A 7,500-nucleotide genomic window follows, 5' to 3' on the forward strand; every position below is an offset into this window, starting at 1 on the left:
GGACGACCCTTCCACAATGAAGTCTCAGGAATTTCAACCTTAAGAGCAAACCTATAAAGAAGTGCTTCAGACGGCTGGGAAAAGGGTGATAAGATCCGTGTAATGGATTGTTACTGATACTGATTGCCGGAGGAGGAAGGAGAGGAAGAGGCAGAAGAAGAGCAGGAGGAGGAGGAGGAGGAGGAGGAAGGAGGAAGAGACAGAAGAAGAGCAGGAGGAGGAGGAGGAAGGAGAGGAAGAGGCAGAAGAAGAGCAGGAGGAGGAGGAGGAAGGAGAGGAAGAGGCAGAAGAAGAGCAGGAGGAGGAGGAGGAGGAGGAGGAAGGAGGAAGAGACAGAAGAAGAGCAGGAGGAGGAGGAGGAAGGAGAGGAAGAGGCAGAAGAAGAGCAGGAGGAGGAGAAGGAAGGAGGAAGAGAGAGAAGAAGAGGAGGTGGAAGAGAGAGAAGAAGAGGAGGTGGAAGGAGAGGAAGAGAGAGAAGAAGAGAAGGGGGAGGAGGTGAAAGGAGAGGAAGAGACAGAAGAAGAGCAGGAGGAGGAGGAAGGAGAGGAAGAGGCAGAAGAAGAGCAGAAGGAGGAGGAGGAAGGAGGAAGAGAGAGAAGAAGAGGAGGTGGAAGAAAGAGAAGTAGAGATGGGGGAGGAGGAGGAAGGAGAGGAAGAGACAGAAGAAGAGCAGGAGGAGGAGGAAGGAGAGGAAGAGGCAGAAGAAGAGCAGGAGGAGGAGAAGGAAGGAGGAAGAGAGAGAAGAAGAGGAGGTGGAAGAGAGAGAAGTAGAGAAGGGGGAGGAGGAGGAAGGAAAGGAAGAGGCAGAAGAAGAGCAGGAGGAGGAGAAGGAAGGAGGAAGAGAGAGAAGAAGAGGAGGTGGAAGAGAGAGAAGTAGAGAAGGGGGAGGAGGAGGAAGGAAAGGAAGAGGCAGAAGAAGAGCAGGAGGAGGAGAAGGAAGGAGGAAGAGAGAGAAGAAGAGGAGGTGGAAGAGAGAGAAATAGAGAAGGGGGAGGAGGTGGGAGGAAAGGAAGAGAGAGAAGAGTAGGGGGAGGAGGAGGAAGGAGAGGAAGAGGCAGAAGAAGAGCAGGAGGAGGAGATGGAAGGAGGAAGAGAGAGAAGAAGAGAAGGGGGAGGAGGTGGAAGGAAAGGAAGAGGCAGAAGAAGAGCAGGAGAAGGAGGAGGAAGGAGAGGAAGAGAGAGAAGAAGAGCAGGAGGAGGAGGAGGAAGGAGGAGGAGGGAGAAGAAGAGGAGATGGAAGGAGAGGAAGGATAAAGAGAGAGCAGAAGAGCAGGAGGAGGAGGAAGGAGGAAGAGAGAGAAGAAGAGGAGGAGGAGAAGAGGAAGGAGGAAGAAAAGGAAGAGCAAGAGGAGTAGAGGAATTAGGAAAAGAGAGAAGAAGAGGGGGAGAAAAGGAGGAGGGGGGGAAGTAGGAGGAGGAAGAGTAAAGAGGGGCAGGTTGAGGATGAGGAAAAGGAAGAGGAGGAGGAGGAGGAGTAGGAAGGAGGAAGAAGAGGAAGGATGAAGAGAAAGAGAAAGGAGGAAGAGAAAGAACATAAGGAGGAGGGGAGGGGGGGGGGGAGAGGAGGAAGTGAGGGATGGAGAGTGAGAAGTAGGAGGAATAGTGGGAAGAGGAAGAATGGGAATAAGATAGGAGTGAATGAAAGGGATAAGAAAGAGTGGGTGAGGAGAAGTGTAGAAGGAAATGAGAAGAGGAGATAAAGGAAGACGTGGGTGGAAGTAGGAGGAAGAAGATAACATAAAGAAAGTGGAGAAGAAAGAGGATATATGAGATAGCAGGAAAACTGTAATAGGAAGAGGAAGAATAAGAATAAGGAAGACGAGAATGGATTAGGAGAATAGAAGAAAAAAACAACATAAAGAGGAGAAAAAAAAAATGGAAAGAAATCAGAAGGAAAGAGGAGAAGACAGAAGGAGGAAGAATCGGCCCAAGAAGGAAGAGACAAGGGTGAAGATAAGATAAGTAAAGGAAAATGTAGGAACAAACAAGAAGAAATATGAGATTCACAGGAAGGAAGTTAGGAGGGAGCAAGAGAGAGAGAGAGAGAGAGAGAGAGAAAGAGAGAAAGAAATAGCAGGAAGGAGATAAGAGAGAAAAAAAACAAAGAAGATAAGAAGGAAGTGCTAAGGAAGAGGAAGAGGAAGAAAGAGACAGGAAGAAGAGGAATAAAGCGAAAGAAGAAGAAATGGGAGAACAAAACCTTTCCTTATCCTAGATCTTGGCCAAAGCTGATGCCTGTCGACTCTTTCATGAGGGAAACAAGAATGATGATGATGACATTAACAATATTGATAACAACGAAAATAACAGCGGATTTATAGAAACAGGATTATAATAACAAAATGGTGATTATGATAATAGCAATAGGGATAATAATGATGATAGAAAATGATAACAAAGACAGCAACAACAACAGCAACAATAATGATAATAATGATATTAACAATAACATTAATGATAATGATAATAATAATGATAATGATAATAATAATGATAATAATAATAATAATAATAATAATAATAATAATAATAAAAAATAATGAAAACTATCATGATGATAGTAATAGTGACAATAATGATGATAGAAAATAAAAGTAAAGAGAGCAACACCAATAACAATAATAATAATAATGATATTAACAATAACATTAATCGTAATGATAATAAAAACAATAACAATGATAATGATAATAATAATGATAATGATAATAGTAATAATAATGATTATAATAATAACAATAATAATGATTATAATAATAACAATAATAATAACATTAATAATAATAAAAATAATGATATTAGTAATAATAATAGTAATAAAAAATAATAATATTAATAAAAATGATAATAACAATAATAATGATTATAATAATGATAATGAAATAATGTTAATCATAATAACAATAATAATGATAATAATGATAATAATGATAATAATAACAATAATAATCATAACAACAACAGTAATAATAATGATAATAATGATAATAATAATAAGATAAGAATAAGAATAAGAATAATAGCAATAATGATAATGATAATAATGATAATAATGACAATGAAATGATGATAATAATCAGAATGATAATGTTACTACTACTACTACAAATAATAGTAGCAATAATAACAATGATAGTAATAATGATGAAAATACTAATGATAATGAAAATAATGATAATAATAATAATAATAATAATAGTAATAGTAATTAAGATGATAATATAAATGATAATAATGATAATAATAATAATGATAATAATAATAATATAATAATAAAAAAATGATAATGATACTACTACATAATCATGATAATAATAATAATGATAATAATGATAATAATAATAATATAATTATAAAAAATTATAATGATACTACTACATAATCATAATAATAATAATAATAATAATAATAATAATAATAATAATAATAATAATAATAATAATAAGGCTAATAAGAATTATAATAGTAATAATGATAATAATGATAACAAGTATATTTTTACATTTCATAATGAATGGCCGTATAGTAATATCGATGATTAACAAGTAAATCACTATTTTTATTATCATTGTTATTATTACAGCTATTGTTATCATTATTTATATTATTATCATTGTTATTATTATTATTATTATTATTATTATTATTATTATCATTATTATCATCATAATCCTTATTGTTATCATTATTGTTATTATTATTGTTATCATTATTATTATTATCATCAGTATTATTTTTATTATTATTATTACTTCTATTATTATTGTTATCATTATTATTGTTATTATTATTGTTATTTTTATTATCTGTATTATTATTATTACTACTACTATTATTATTGTTATTGTTATTATCATATTATTATTATTATCATTATCATTATCATTACTATCATTATCATAATTCTTAGTACATCTATCTTTATTATTATCTTTATGATTATTATTATCATTATTATCATTATTATATTTATTATTATTAATATTATTATTATTATTATTAATATTATTATTAGTATTACTATCATTATTATTATTTTTATTATTATTATTATTATTATTATTATTATTATTATTATTATTATTATTATTATCCTTATCATCCTTATTATCCTTATTATTCTTATTATTATTATATGTAGTAATCCTATTATTTATTAAAATCATCATTATTATTATTAATATTCTTATTCTTATTATCATTATCCTTACCATTATCATTATCATTATAATTTGTATTATTATCGTTATTATTATTATTATTAATATTATTAAGATCATTATTATTATAATTATTATTATTATTATTATTATTATTATTATTATTACTATTATTATTATTATTATTATTACTATTATTGTTATCATTATCATTATCAATATCATATGATCAATATCATTATCATTATCAGTTTCATTATTATTATTATTACTAGAAATTTTATTATTATCATTATTATTATTATGATTATCATTATTATGACCCTTATTATTATCATCATTGTTTCCATTCTCATTGTCATTATCATTATCATCCTTCTATATCCCTGATTAATATCATCATTATCAATACCTTCATTTATTACAACTTACATGAAATAAAGCATAAAAATCTAGACATTTCCATCGTTGTAAGCGCCTTCCATCATTGTCAAGAGATGAAAGAAAAGAGAAAAAAGAAAAGAAATAAAAGAGAGAAGGGAGAGAAATAAAGAAAAAAAAAATATAAGGGTGACAGATCGACAAATGATTGCAATATGTCACCCAACAGGAGAATAATAAGTCTATGTATGTCTTCTGTTTGTTGTCTTTTCCTTTTCATTCTTCATTTTCTTCTTCTTTTTCGTCTTCTGTTTTTCTTCTTCTTTCGTTACCGTCTTCGTATTTTTTTTCTTCATTTTCATTCTATTTTTTTTTTTTGTCTTTCGCTGGTTAGTTATCTTTCTCGTCTTCTTCCTTTTCTCTTTTTTCTTTTTTCATTCTTATACTTCGATTATTTTCCCCCATTTGTTCTTTTTCTCTTTTTTTTCTTTTCCTTCATTTTCATTTTCCTTGTCCGCTCCTCGTTTTTCTTTTCGTTCTGCCTCTGTTCCTTCCCTTCTTCCTTCCGGCCCCTCATTCTCCTACTCCTCCTTTTCCTTTTCTTTTTCCTCCTCTGCTTCTCATTTTTCTTTTCGTCCTGCCTCTGTTTCTTCCCTTCTTCCTTTTGGCCCCTCATTCACCTCCTCCTCCTATTTCTCTTCGTCTTCTTCTTCTTCTCCTCCTTCTCCTCCTCCTCTTCCTCCTCCTCCTCCCCCACTTCTTCCTCCTCCTCCTCCCCCCACCTCCTCCTCCTCCCCACTTCCTTCCCCACCTCCTCCTCCCATCCTCCTCCTCCTCCTCTCCCTCCCCCTCCACCTCCTCCACCTCCTCCTCCCATCCCCCACTTCTTCCTCGTCCTCCTTCACCCAATCCTCCCCCCCCCCCCTCTTTCACCCCCCCCCCCCTTCACTTCTCGAAGAAACGGAAGCTGAGAACGCAAGATCGTAAATCATTTTTATGGAGTGCAGTGTAGATCGTCTGTGATAGAAAATGTATACATGTATTAATATAAACATGCATATATTTGAGTGTACTTTTATATACATACTAATAGGGACATGTTCGCATGCGCAGACTTGTATATATGATGTGTAAAATGAAGGTTATGTACTCATAAATGCGTGTATTCACATCAGAAGATATATACATATGAATGCATAAATCCAAACAAAAGACAATGATGATAAGCAAATAAAACATAAATGATAAACAGAATGATAAGATTTGCACAGACGGGAAGCGATAAAGAAGAAAATCTTAGACAATATACATGCATGAGCAATACACATACATGCAAACATACACACAGGTCAGTGCCCTTGCTTTTAGCACGTACTAATATATCAAAACTTAACCAAAAGAAGAACAAGAGAGAGAGAAAAATAAGAAAGAAAAGAAAAAGAAAAGAAAAATATTAAAAAAAGAAAAAAAAATCAAGCAAATTCAAGAAGAAGAAAGAACAGAAGAATATGGAGAAGTCACACAAAAGGAGAACAAACAAACCCCAAAACCAGGCATAACAGAAAGGAAGCGACCACCATCAACCAGAAACACCCACAATGATTTAGCTTAGTCTCCCCGGCAGCCCTACACCATGACGAGGCTCGACGCACTGTGAAGACCCTGGAGAGCCTCATTTCTCTAATTAATTATCGGGCTGCTGCTGACTACTGCCCTCTGTCCGCAGTTCTCCTCCTGACGATTTGTTTTCCTCAATGGTGGTCTTTCTGTCTCCTTTTCTCTCTCTGTCTTTGGCTCTGGTTCTGTCTCTGTCTCTCTCTTTCTCTCTTACTCTCTTTCTCTCTCTCTTTCTTTTTTTCTCTCTTTCTCTTTCTCTCTCTCTCTCTCTCTCTCTCTCTCTCTCTCTCTCTCTCTCTCTCTCTCTCTCTCTCTCTCATTTTTTGAGGAGAGGTCCTTATTTCTATATGTGTTTAAGGGATTTTTTATTTTGTTTTTGTTTTTCATATTTATGGGTATTTTTTGTCGTTTTATGTGCGTTACTTCTCTTTCTTTCTATGTTTCCCTTTGTCTCTCTCTTCGTTTCTCTCTCCCTAATTTCTTTCTCGCTCTCTCTCTCTCTCTCTCTCTCTCTCTCTCTCTCTCTATCTTTTTCTACCTATCTATCTATCTATCTCTCTATCTATCTCTCTATCTATCTATCTCTCCTGTATATCCACATCCCTTCCTCCTCCTCCTGCTACCCCCCCCCTTCCCTCCTTCCTCCTCTTTCCTCTCCCTCCCTCCTCCTCCTCCTCCTCCCTCTCCTCTCCATCCGCTCGTCTGTCCCCATCACGAGAATAAGCAAGTGTGAATCTCTGTGTAGTGTGGATGCTGGCCTGAGCACGGGTAGGGAGGGGGTGGAGGGGGTTAGGGAAAGGGAGTAGGGGGGTGTGTGGAGGGGTCTTTGCTAAGCCAAAAAGTGGAGGGCGCTGAGAGAGGTGGAGGAGAAGGCGGGGATTGGGTATGGGTTGGAAGAGGGGAAGGAAAGAGAAGTGAGGGGGGTGCGTAGCCTCTAAAAAAAGAAGGTGGGGGGAGGAGAGAAAGGGAGAAGGAGGGGAAACGAGGCGTGGTTGGGGGCGGGGAAATAGAGGGGGAGATTTGAGGGGGGGGGTGGATGGAAAGCCTAAAAAGAGTGTAGGGGGGGGGCAGAGGGGAAGAGGAAGGGGGGAAAGAACTCGTGGAAAGGGAGCCAAGACGACGAAGGAAAAGAAGAGAGGTAGGGGGGGAAGATGGAGGGGAGGTGGGGGGAGGGGGGAGACGAGATAAATCGGACGTCACACAACAACAATAGACGAACAAACGCAACTCACTCACGATGTGCGCTCTGGTTACGCTTGTCTGCCTGTGTGTGCGTGCGTGTGTGTATGTATACATTTAGAGGGGGGGGAGGGATGTATGGGAGTGGTCGAGAATATATGTC

Source organism: Penaeus chinensis, chromosome 41 (genome assembly GCF_019202785.1).
Source record: "Penaeus chinensis breed Huanghai No. 1 chromosome 41, ASM1920278v2, whole genome shotgun sequence".
In the NCBI taxonomy this organism is placed as follows: Eukaryota; Metazoa; Arthropoda; class Malacostraca; order Decapoda; family Penaeidae; genus Penaeus; species Penaeus chinensis.